Genomic DNA, 12,667 nt, shown 5'->3' with positions numbered 1-12,667 from the left:
TCTAAAAGCTACCAGTCTGCTATGTTTCATAAGTACTCAAGAACCTAAAAAATAAAAAGCTTCTGTGAGATATCACTAATACCCTTAAATTTGAAATGGGGCTGAATGAACTGAAGAATCAAGGAATGAAAGTTGATTAAGAAACAAAGAATCAAGGAACAAAAAAGCTGCATTTAAATTGATTTTTTTTAAAGCAAATAAATTAGATTGGAGGCAAATCTTGCACAGCTATGTAATATTTTACACAGACACACACACATTTGCATTGAGTATTGTAAAATCTTTAAACATTTAAACCCAGTAGGAAGTGAGAGAATGAAAGCTAATCACATTGCTCAGTACCAATCCCTAGTGCAGACACTTTATCATATAGCCTTTAATTACAACGCCATGTACTTAGAGATCATCAGGAATTTTCCAGGAAAAACTGTTTTCCTCAAAATTCAGACTATGTAACAGAAAAAATGTTAGTTCTGAGGCAACTGGAAGTACTTTAACAAAAAGAAAGAAAAAAAATGAGGGAAGGGAGTAATACTCAAAAGGTAAATGGCTGTGGTGTACACCTGAAGTCAAAGTGTCCTAGATATTGAATGCTTTCACTGGTACAGACATGCACTTCGGTCTCTTCTGGGTTAGCACCTTGTTTCCATGTTCTCTGATACCCTAGGCTTGTTCTCCTTCTTTTGTCTCTCTCATCTCTTTTTATGAGTAACCTTACAAAGCTTGTGTTTCATCCACTCTTATTCAATGGCACATGAGTGCAATTTAACAAGGCAGCAGGCTTTTTCTGCTTGATATTCTTCACAAGCATCTCTGGTATTCAGAATAGTACCTGGGCAAAGCCTTATTTCAGGAGATGGTTTCTACTGCTAAGCTTACCTAAATGGGATTCCGTAAGTTTTATTTGGGGCATGCAACTTAAATCTAATGTGAACCCAATACTCTTGGCTTTCTTCTGTCCCCACCATGCCATAGAATAATAGCTGGATGCTTAGTAAACAACCTGAAATTGAAGCAATGAGATCTTCCTATCATTTTAAATGTTTGGGTTTTTTTTATTATTCCAAACAAATGAGATTAAAGTGAAAACAAACAAACAAAGAAGCCTGCTAATTTTGAGTATCCAATTAGAGATACTGACTACTTGGTGTTTTTTCAACTTGACATCCTGCACCTCTTTACCAATACACAGTCCCATGATCTTATCCAAGGTAGAGAGGGGTTCATTTTAGCCTACCAGACCCCCAAATTTCAAGACAGGCCCTTATAATACAGAAATCTCTGTTAATCGTTACTTCTTGAGGCAATTGTCCCCAAACTGTAGAAGTTTTGAGGTGAAAGGGGAAAGGAAAGAAATTCAGCAGGTAAAATTCAGCGATCACATTGCCACAAATTCCTGATCTCTGTTCTTGCAACTCTTTACCTCACATATAAACTGTACCCAACTCTATGACAAATTGGACAGGAGTCTTGTGAATAAAAACTACAAAGTTCTGATCCATCCCCATGGATGGAGTGTTCCTTGCAGGGTTTTGTTTCTGCTTATTTGTGGAATAAACTCTGTGTGTTGTGTACCATAATGTACAGTGACTGAAATGAAGTGCTCTGAAACCCTTAGGATAGTCATTTCCTTAACATCCCAGTGCCTCATGTCATGCTAGTGTTGGCTACATAACACATTTCCTTGGCTCAGTGGTGATACACAGACACAAAGTTACTTTTAAAATGTTTTGGATCAGCTCTGAAATACTTACTTCAAAGGTAATTTAAGTATCTTTTTAGCCTTAGAAAGAAATCTCTATTCCAAATAAAAAGCACTAATGATATAGCTGAACTGCAGCAGTTAAAAAATAGTAAAAGAAAACATTCTGACTTTCAGAATTTTTACCATATTTCAAACTAAATTCAGCCCAGCTACTCCGGACATCCTGCAGTTACACATTCTTACTTTTGGCTGTCAACACTAGTTGGTTTTGCTATCCTTGCCCTCCTATCTCCCCTCCAGGCTCCTCAACCAAAGAGTTTCTCTCCACTTTCTCTGCACAACCTCTGTGTCTCCTTACCTAATCAGTCCCAGGCTCCTGTCTCCAAATACCAGCCCCAGCTTTTCTTTCTGGACCATTTGGCTGCTTCTATCGCCTGCTATGTCACAGGCTGGATTTTTTTTTAATCCCTGATGTATTCATGCATAGACCTTTCTTCTTGACACAACCTTCAAATCATTCAGAGCTTAGAAAAGATATGATTCCTACCTCTTAGATCCTAAGCCAAAGCTTGGACCCATGGGAAAAATTTGGAGGTGGGGATTAAAGGGGGAATCTAACTACACCACTCTATCGTTAAGCTTCTGTTTTCAGAGAAGACCAATCTTCAGCAATTGCATTTTACTGCTAGAATAAAAGAAATCATTACTTAGAGTATGTTCGTGACAACATTTCTAATATTTACAGATTAGCCACATTTGAATAATTTTTGACAGGGATAGAAAGGCATGCTCTTAAATTTAAAAAAAAAAAAAAATCACATTTTGAGCCTGTGCTTCAAAGCCTGAGGGCAGCAGAGCATATCAAAGGAGAAAAAGTTTCCATTTTTTTGAGTATGAGCAAAACTGTTTATTTTTCCATAACCTTGTTCTTGGAAATGGACAAATTGTTTTGGCAGGTGTTTTCAAAATAATCTGCTCGGTACAGACAGTCAGGATATCAGTTTCCAGACGAAGGGGTGATGTTTTTTCTAAAGCTACAGGCAACAGAAAATGTGGTCTCTGCTGAGAAATGTTTGCCAACTCTAATAGAGGGACCGGCAGCATATCCACCTTGGAATATTGTCACAGATTATGTCCTTTCAGAATTTCCAATTCTTTTTCAAACATCAGTTGCCTCATGAAAAGCCAGTAGGGCCAGTGTCTATTACATGCCCAGCTTACAGACAGGGGAACTAAAATAGGAGGAAAGGAGGGAAAAAAATAGGGATGGAATTCCTAAATCCTGATCTGATTCTTAGTCCCCCATTTATGCATCCATTGCTGTCACCTCTGAGGGGTGTTACTTGTGCTGTGGTCCTCTTAGCCTGGAGTTTTGCAAGTATTCTTTACACTGCATGGACACAAACATCAGAGAAAGTATCTCCTGTATAATTTCTGTGATTTAACCCTCTGTGATCAGAAGGTTTTGGTGGCTATGAGAAGGCACAGCATGTGCAGCAAATATATGCAAAGAATAGTTTAACTCAGCAAAGAGCAAGCAGCTTCCCACATTCCGCTTGTGTTAGTGAACTGGTGCAGTATAAAAGCAAAATTCAAATATTTATGAGGCACCTGAAGCAACTCAGGGACAAGACCCCATGGAAAAGAGAGGTGTGAGGGGGAGAGCAGTGGTGGGGTTCTGCTGAAATGAAGCAGTTTGCTGCTGTGTCCAGTTGGGCAGCCTTCACTGTTACTCCATGCACCTTGGCTGGGGTCAGGCCCAGCAAAGGCACAACACTGAGATGTCATATTCCTGAGGTAGACAAGCTGCACAGAAGCTCTTGCCAGTGTCTGGCTCACTTGGGAGAATAAGAAACACAGGATCACAGGATCTCAGGGGTTGCCAGGGATCCAAAGAAATCATTTAGTCCAACCCCCCTGCCAGAGCAGAACCATACAATTCAGCACAGTTCACAGAAGAACACATCCAGACAAGCCTTGAAAGTCTCCAGAGAAGGAGACTCCTCAACCTCTCTGGGAAGCCTGTTCCAGTGCTCTGTGACCCTTACAGTAAAGAAGTTCCCACATGTGTTGAGGTGCAACCTCCTGTGCTGCAGCTTACATCCATTGCTCCTTGTCCTATCCTAGAGAGCAAGTGAGCAGAGCCTGTCCCCCCTCTCCTGACCCTCAGCCTTCAGATGTTGATAAACATTTATTAAATCCCTTCTCAGTCTTCTCTTCTCCAGACTAAAAAGTCCCAGATATCTCAGCCTCACCTCATCAGGCAGTGCTCCAATCCCCTAATCATTCTCTTAGCCATCTGCTGGACCCTCTCCAGTAGATCCCTGTCCCTCTTAAACTGCAGAGCCCAAAATTGAGCACAGTACTCAAGATGAGGTCTCACCAGGGCAGAGTAGAGGGGAAGGAGAACCTCCCTTGATCTGCTGGACACACTCTTCTTAGTGCCCCCCAGGATCCCATTGGCCTTCTTGGCCACAAGGGCACATTGCTGTCCCATAGATGTTATCCACTTGGACTCCCAGGTCCCTCCCCACAGGACTGGTCTCCAGCAGATCACCTCCCACCCTTCAGTGGTGCAGTTTTTTATTCCTTCCCAGGTGCAAGAGTCTGCACTTGTCCTTGTTGAACCTAATTTGGCTCCTCTCTGCCCTCCTCGCTCAGCAGTGGCCCCACACCTTCCCTGTTCTTCCTTTTCCTGCTGATAGATTTGAAGAAGCCCTTCTTGTTCTGGTTTACTTCCTTTGACAGTTTCAGTTCCAAAAGGGCTTTGGCCTTCCTCGCCTTCCTACATGCCCTAACAACTTCTCTATAGTTCTCCCAAGTGACAAATCCCTTCTTCCATGAATTGTAAGTTTCTTTCTTCCCTGAGATTTCCTTCAGGAGCTCCTTGCTCAGCCATGCAGGTCTCCTAGTACCTTTACCCATTTTTTTACTCAAGGGGAACACAGTTAAGTGTTAACAGTAAGTGATGACATAGCCACATGCAGACTGAGAACCTCTCCTAAAAAACAGCCCAACAGCAATAACAAATTCCTTAACTTAAACTGTGGCACTCTTCAGTGAAATAAAAAATAATTATTTATTTAATTAAAAAAAAAAAAACCCACAAATCAAACTGCTGACTTCTTTTTTCTTATCAAAACACCACAGCATACAACCTGAACTAAATCAAATATGAGACCAGCTGAAACTGGCCAGCTCTTGACCCTGCCTTGATGTCAGGTGCATGTCACACCTATCTGTCAGGTTAATGTATGTTCTCAAATAAGTCAGAGCCCCTAAAACTTTCAGTGTGGCTGTTAGGATGAGGCTGAAATTTTTCTTTGGAAAGTGTCAGCACTAGAAAAAGTTGGAAGTCTTCCTGATCAACATACTCCCTTACTGACGTCAGTTACTTTGTTCCTTCTATATCTCTTATTTCTAAACTCACTCCTCGTGTGAATATGGAACAATATTGTGAGGTATGGCCAAAGCCTGGTTGTCTGAATCTAAGCAGCTGTCAGTCTCCTTTTGTTTGTGGAATTTCCTCTTCGATGGGATTTGGAAGTGTTCATAGAAATACACTCCTGCAGAAACCTTTCGGCTTAACAAAAGGTGAAAGAAGGTCCAGGAGAGTGTGCACTGAGCACATCAAATTGAGAGCATCTCGCAGGCAGCTCCTCTGAGGAGAGCATGCCTCTGTGTGTGATCAATATAATCTGTTGTGAAAGAAAGCCTCTGTGTTTGGTGGGTGGTGAGGGGGAAAGAGATTTAGACAGAAGCTCTTTAATTATTACCTGTGGAGCAGTTTATACTTTAACTTGGCAGTAACATACTTCAGTCCCTGTGTTAAGGATAAGTTAGGGGGTGGGGGGGGAGAGGAAAGAAAGGGAGAGGGAGGGAGGAAGTCACGCATCTAACCTCCTTGAAGTCTATATTGGAGTGAAACAAAATTAATGAGGGAAAAATTATTTAAAAGGGAAAAAACAAACCAAAACAAAAAGCCATAAAGTATTGGTGAGGTAAAAGCCGAGAAAACAAGGGTTCATATTTCAAGGCGCTGAGCATTCTTTGTGCTTTGTGGGTGAGAGGGAGCTGCCAAACATGGCTCTGGAGGTGCAGCACCCACGCGTGGGCCTGTGTTCACACCCCACACACACACACACCCCCCCCCCAATTGGTATTTTTCACACAAGCCACGAAGAGACCAAATCTTCCGCTTTCCGTCACGGCCTTTTACTCTCACAGGCTGCCGAGGGGCTCCGGCCCTCGTCCGCCCTCCCGGGGCCATCGTCGCCAGCGCAACCCCGCGCAAGATGCGGGGAGGGAAGCAGCCTCGGGAGACGAGCGGGTGCGTTGCTTACGCATCTCCTCGTCTCTTTCCGAGAGAGGTGAGCCCTGGGGCTTCCAGGGTCACGCCGATCCAGCAATACATGCATAGGTATAGCGTCTATTTTGTTTTTTTAAGGGAGTTTGCTTCTTCGGCAGGTCAATGTGTTAATTAAAAGTTGATCCAGATTGGTGATTTGCAGTCCCAGATGCGCGATTAACACAAAAGGTTTGTTGTGGTTTTGGTTTTTTTTTAAGATATCAGAATGTAAAAGTCTTAATAGAAACCTCATTTTCTCCCTACTATTAACTAGCAGCCGCGCAGAGAAAATCATTACAGATATAATTAAATGTAGGTCTATTTTTGAACGGTGTCCTGCAAAATAGCCCAAAAATATGATGTAGTAATTTGATTTTTTTTTCCTTTGGCACTACAAGTGCTAGCTACGTTTTCCCTTCATTTCCCATACCATGTATATTAAACAGGGAGGGAACACTGCTATATTGTTGGTGATGACCCCAGACTTTGCTGGAACGTTTTCCTCCTCGGTGTAAAATTGCAAAGTGGGTCTCTCTTTAAAAGTCACTATATTGGTTTTTATAATCACCTCTTGGTCTAAATTTTGTCGCACTACATTCCTTAAAGAAGGTGGGGGGGGGGGGGGAAGTAAGAAGGAAACTAACTTAGCTGTCACCATAATAACACTGGTGTTTGTCTCAAGCCCAGGCTTTCAGCAGCTTTGCCGGGGTTGGGTCCTACGTTTCTCTAGTCGAACTGCCAAGGCGTGAGTTTGCCTCTGCCTACCTACCCTGCCCGTCGGCCTGCCGGCTCGACACTGGCTCTTTGCAGGCCTTAGTGCGGCGGCTCGTTGCCGCTGCTCTCCTCGGCTGGCTGGTCCCTTCCTCGGAGCTCCGACCCTCAGTTTGTCGTAATATATTCCCCCCCGCCGCATTGCACCGGGGAGCTTATGCTTCACCCCCTGGAGTGTCGTTTGTTAGGTTTCAGTGAAGAACTAAACTCCTAATGTTTTTGTTTGGTTTGGTTGTTGTTTTTTTTTGGAGGGGGGGGAGAAAATCAGACTGCGTCAGGCGTCCCCTCATCCTTTCAGCCCCAAGATTTTACTCTTTCCTCCGCAATATTTTCTCCGCTTCCAGTAGAGCACAACTCGCGATGTTGCTGCTGCTGCTCCGTGCGCCGCTGACCTCCCAGGTCCCTATGGGACAATCAGCAGCTGAGCCGGAGCCAAGCGCCTGGGGCAGAGAGCAACCTCGCCGAGAGCAGCACCCACAGAGAGGTTGACTGGATCCCCACCCAGGCGCCAGCCCCGAGCAGAGTCGCTCCGGTAGGCTCCCCGAACCGGCCATCCCGCCGCGCTGCGCGCCGAGGCGGCGGAAAAGGCTGCGATTGAAACCCTGTCGGGGTCTCCTTCTTCCTAGGAGCGTGCATTGTATCTTTCTCCTTCTCCTTTGTAAGATAGCGAAGGTGAACAATGAAATCCCTTTGCTAATAGTTTATGACCCATGAGATTGAAAATGTATATGGATAGAGAAGTGCGCCAGACTAAACATCATTTGAGAGCGTATTGAGGGCTACTGCACGCCCGCCACGGGTAAAAGAGGGTCGCTTCTCGCTGCTTCCTCCCGGCAGCGGGAGCCCTCAGAGGGGACGGGGCGGGTGCGGTGGCGCCCGGCCGCGCGTATGGCAGCTACACGTCTCCCTCGGTGGAGGTGTAGGAACAGCAGCGCTTAGAGACCGCACGAAGCGTGCGCACGCTGCCCGCAGCGCCCCTGCCTGCACCCTCCGGGGTCCGTGCGCGTTCCCGCAGCAGAGCGTCGTGCACGGGGCTGAGCCGGGGTCCTGGCAACGTCCCATCGCCGCGAAGGGGCTCAGCAACGGCCGCTTCTCTGCAGGGGGAATGGAGGCGAGCTCGGTACGACCGTTAGGGCCGGTTTGGGAGCTGCTAGGAGCACGCTGCCGCCATTGGCTTTAGCCAACGTGCCGAGAGCCGCTTTCCTCTCGGCGCTTTTGCGGCAGGTCACGGGTGCGTGGACGGGGAAGGGCTCACGGCAGCGGACATTTCACAGAAAGTCCGTGCTACAGGATCTCTAACGGCATCGCTGCCTCCCTGCCCTAAAAAAAAAACCCAAAACACTCGTCAACTCCGCTCAGTGTATGCCGTCGAGAAAAGTCGCCTCGGAGAGAACTGGTACCATCTGTCCTGCCATTCTGGCAGACACAGATATATTTCTTTAGACAGGTCAGCAGTTCTTCCCCGGCCAGCCCTGTCAGGTACCTGTCAGGAGAGAAAACCTCTTCATAGCTGCCGTGGTAGGATCCTTATCAGCGGCAGGTCTAAGCCCCTGACAGGGACTCAGCCTTCAGCTTCCCGCAAATCACTGTCCTCCAGAGACAGGTGACTGTCGTTACGAGGGAAGGCCAAAACCACCGGTACCGCTCAGCCCGTTAGCAAGAGGGGGAGGGCAGAGGCGACCCGGCCGTCACTTTCCCAAGTACTGCTCGCGTTAGTCCAGGCTGGACGCTGGAGCCGGCTGCTTCCCTCTGCTGGCCCCCGTGCGGCCCCATACCTGGGGGCTGCTCTCCCCGTCGAGCCGTCGGGCCGGCCCCGCCGCCGCCTCCCACAGAGAGGGGGATTGCTGCGCACCCTGAAAAGGTCAGGCCAGGCGCTGCCCTCCGAGGCGAGGAGAGCGCTGGGGTGGGGGACACTTGACCCCCCTGTTCGTCTCCACACAGCCGGGCGCGCTCAAGTCTCTGGCCTGACATCCACGCGTGCCCAGCCATGGACCCGGCGCCCACCTGTGTCCGGGGCCGCACTGCGCCCCTCGGAGAGAGGAGCTGGGATGGGCCGGGCGGGCGCGCCACGGGAACGCGGAAACTCCACGGATAGGTGTTTCACGAGGCTTTCTCTCGAGTGGGTCTATCTGGTCGGTCCGTGGCTGACCCAAAGCTGTGAGCAAACACTTCAACCCCATCAAAGTAACACCCCCGCCCAGTGATTCCCACCCGTTTTCTTTCTGATCCCCACTTGCTATCAAAGTGAGGGCTCAGGATGGAAAGAAAGCCTGGCTGCCCGCCTGCTTCACTTCTATCCGGTATCTCACGGAGCTCCCCACAGTCGTGTGCGCACACCCCCACCATCCCCCGCCCCGCTCCCCCCCCCTCCCCCTCCCCCCCAAAAAAATAGCCAAAACAAAACCAAAAATCAAAACAGCAACAACCACGCAAACGCACCATATTTCCAACTTGTATTTCGGTGCTAATCCGGGTCAGTTCCTGCCCCTGGATGGGAAAGCAGGGAGGGAGAATGTAACATATAGATTGGGAGAGAGGGGGAGGAACAAAAACAACCCCCAAAATAAACAAACAAACAAAAATTTCGCACACGATCACAGTAAAGCGAAATTCCTTTCTACACACCCACAACTTTAGCTCTGTCTGCTGCCTGGGGGGTTTTAATCTTGCAAAGAGAAAGGGGGGCTCCCTGCGCAAAATTACGCCTTCTCCTCTCATTTGTTAGCTGATTCCATCAAAAAGTTCGCTATTTATAGGCTACACACACGAACCTGGAGTAATACAAACCCTCCCGTGTTGTTCCCCTCGCAAAGTGGCCGGTCTTGAAGCATCTGATCGGGTTTGTGTGTGTGTGTGTGTGCGTGAGTGAGTGAGAGAGACACACAGAGAGCGCTGCCATCAAAAAGGGGAAAGAAGAGCTCAAGCTGAGAGACTTATTAATTGCTAAGAGCTGCTCTGCCACCAGCCATGTGAGTACCTAACAATGATCACCTTTTGCACAGATGGTCAGCGATCAGGCACAGACACTTTCTGTCCTTTTCTTCCTCCCTCCTCTCCTTTTTTTTTATTTTCCTCATGTCTGTCTCTCACCTACCCTTTCTTCTTTATTTTTTGCCTTTTTTTCTTTTTTCTTTTTTTCTCCTTTTTCTTTTAAGTTTGAGTTTTCACGGCTTATTCCTCCTGAAGTGGAGGAACAAAACGTGGGCGAGCGCGGGGGAGAAAAATGTGCTGGGGAAAAGGAAGGAAGGAAGGAGTGGTGGAGGGAGAGGAGGAGGGTTTGTTAAGCGATCACTGTGTCCCCTGAGTCCGAGTCGGCTGGGAATTAGTAATAGCGAGATAACGGAGGTTGTATCCCTCTCTATTCCTCCGCTTTCCTTTCCCTGGAGCGCTCAGACCCCCTGACAATTATTACCCTGGCATCAGCGCGGGTAACGAGCTGTATTCATCAACCTCCATGTAGAGGGAATTAAAAGGGAAATAAATGTATTTTTTTTTAAAAAGGGGGGAGGGAGGGAGGGAAGAGAGAGTGCGGAGAGAAGAGGGCTTGATCGCTCCGCGTACAGTGACCACTGTCTGCCAGCTCCCACCCTCCTGTGCAGGCAGGTAGAGTGTCCTGTCCCAGGGGCTGCGCCTGAGATTTTGGGGAGATGAGATGCCCCCTGGCCACTCTCTCCCGCAGTCCCTTTCCCGGCGGGGGCCGCAACGCGGTGCGGACTTCGCGGGAAGCTTCAGCGCGTCCCCGCACCACTGTGCTGCTCTGCCTTCCTCCACGCCGGATTTCGGCTGCTATCCAGGCAGCCCCAGACCACGGCGTGGCAGAATGCGTGGAACCGAGTCCCACGCAGCAGGCAGGGCTTGGCACGTGGGCTTAAGAAATTGCATAGTTGATTCGAGAAGGGAGAAAAAAAATCAATCTGTGTAAGCAAATACGCCTCTCGGAAAGGTAGGTGTCCTGGTTTGTAGAGGAATGCGGGGCTGGGAGACTTCGCGTGGAAAGGAGGGGTGTGGACAGAGGAGGTAAATTTGCTCCCAGCGTGGAGAGGCGCTTTTCTGAAGCAATACTTGAGCTCCAATCACACACTCTCAGGTTAGCGTAGCATTAAATTAACAGGGTCGGGGTTATCCAAGGCATTATACCGTGTGCCCGGGCTGTAACCTCTGCTCATTTATACACAAAGAAGAGGGAGAGACGGAGTTACACCTGGAAAGCCAAAGAGCACGGTGAGTATTGGTATTTGTTCCTCTCCCTCACATGCTTGTGAACAAAGTTCAAAGGCAGCTGCTGCGTGTCTGAGTTCGGGGAGCCCCTTGCTCCCTTCAGAGGCTGCAGTGCAGCCGCGTTTGGTGCCAGGACCTCCCTCACGGCAGCTCTCGCAAAACAGCAAGAACTTGTAGTAGCTTCGGTTATAACTTTGCTGCTTTACGTAGGGGTTTGGGGGGGGAAATCAGTGATTGGATTCAACGCTATTTATAGGTGGCAGTAAAGCCTCCTTTTCAATAAGCAGCGTGGACAAGAAGCGTCAGAAAACTGGCTGCGTTATTGATTCGAGGTGCCGGACGGTCACAGTCGTGCTAGCTAGGCTGGACCCAGCAAAGTCACAGCTTCTCTCGTTGTTAGACAGCGAGAAGAGAGATAGGATCCGTATTTTGCTGACCATTAGCTTGGACACGATTCAATTCCTAAGCACAAGTACACGGCACAAGAGTGCGAGATGGAAGACTTTTCCTTTTTTTTCAGACACGCACACAATACAGGGCACCCGCAGGGCTGAAAGTGGGCCAGGGCTACACGGTAGGTATCAGATCACACAAAGCAGGGAAAATAAATCCAGTTAAAAATACATTAGTTGAAATCAGAGGACTAGCTTGACTTTTTTTTTTCCCCTGTTAAACAAAGGTGCACGTTAGAACAAGCTAGAAGCACTTTGTTCCTGACGGTATCCCCCACGCCCATTGGAAATAAAGCAAGAACCTTGCTCTTTCTTCTCTTTCTTTGCATCTTTTAAGCCTTGTTTTAATTAGAATTACTAAAGTAGGACACCCCGGTGTCTCTCTGTAAGCAGAATTGCTCTGTGCAGAATTGCTTGAAACGCAAAATTCTGACCCACTCCCAGCTTGTTTTGGCACCTACTCACCCTTTATCCCCTCGAAATTGCAGTCGCATATGAAAGGTTACTCCATTAGAGTAAAGAGAGAAAAGAGAAACCCCAAACAACCAGCACTAATGAGATGAGTGGACTCCGAGAGCCTCGATTTGCTCTATGCAGCAGAAAAGGCTTTGGACAGAGAGCTCCTTCAAAATTAATGCTTTATTTTTTTTTTCCCCCTTCTTTTTTTTTTTTTTTTTTTTTGTTTTTTTTTTTTTTTTGTTTTTAAGTCCTGAATTGGGCGTATCCTTACACTTCTCCTTTAATTTATATGATTAAATCATAACAAAAACATACTCATCACCTTCTTGTATTTCCTCACACGTAACCATACGCGAAACCTTTCATATGGGAGCAGGTAATTGACTTTAGTTAACTAAGGGCACAAGCTGGGCTGAAGTTTTACTACCGTTCCCAGGGCACCATGTTACAGCTGCACCCCACGCTCGTCATCTCCAAATCGCAGCTTTTTTAATTGCTTGTCTCGTTCTCCATCTTCCTCCGATTTCACTAACGGGGGTTGCTCATGACAGAAGCTTGTCGGACGAGGGGGATCTTCCCCCGAGGGGATGAGAGTGTCGCGAAGGGGCCGGTGGAGGGAGAGTGCAGCCCCACTCTGGACCCCGAGCCGCTGCGGGAGCGCTTCCCGTGGGAATCCGCACCCCGGTCGCGCTCGCTGCCGCTCCCAACTAAGGA

General features: G+C 47.7%; 1 long non-coding RNA gene across 4 annotated transcripts in view; it reads left to right on the top strand.

Annotated features, from left to right (window-relative positions):
• Nucleotides 1–11,857, top strand: part of LOC135186629 (uncharacterized) — a 120,774-nt gene extending 108,917 nt beyond the window's left edge. Inside the window, exons 4-5 of one of the 4 annotated variants that reach the window (XR_010307068.1) lie at nucleotides 11,563–11,616; nucleotides 11,722–11,857. This is a non-coding gene — a long non-coding RNA (uncharacterized LOC135186629). Of the gene's footprint in view, nucleotides 1–5,932; nucleotides 6,123–6,172; nucleotides 6,243–7,168; nucleotides 7,565–11,562; nucleotides 11,617–11,721 lie in introns of those variants that run through there. The other 3 variants (XR_010307067.1, XR_010307069.1, XR_010307066.1) reach the window with 3 other exon arrangements.
• The last annotated feature ends 810 nt before the right edge of the window (nucleotides 11,858–12,667 follow it).

This window comes from Pogoniulus pusillus, chromosome 25 (assembly GCF_015220805.1).
Source record: "Pogoniulus pusillus isolate bPogPus1 chromosome 25, bPogPus1.pri, whole genome shotgun sequence".
Classification (NCBI taxonomy): Eukaryota; Metazoa; Chordata; class Aves; order Piciformes; family Lybiidae; genus Pogoniulus; species Pogoniulus pusillus.
The sequence above is the reverse complement of the archived record's forward strand: the minus strand, read 5'-3'. Positions and strand labels throughout refer to the sequence as shown.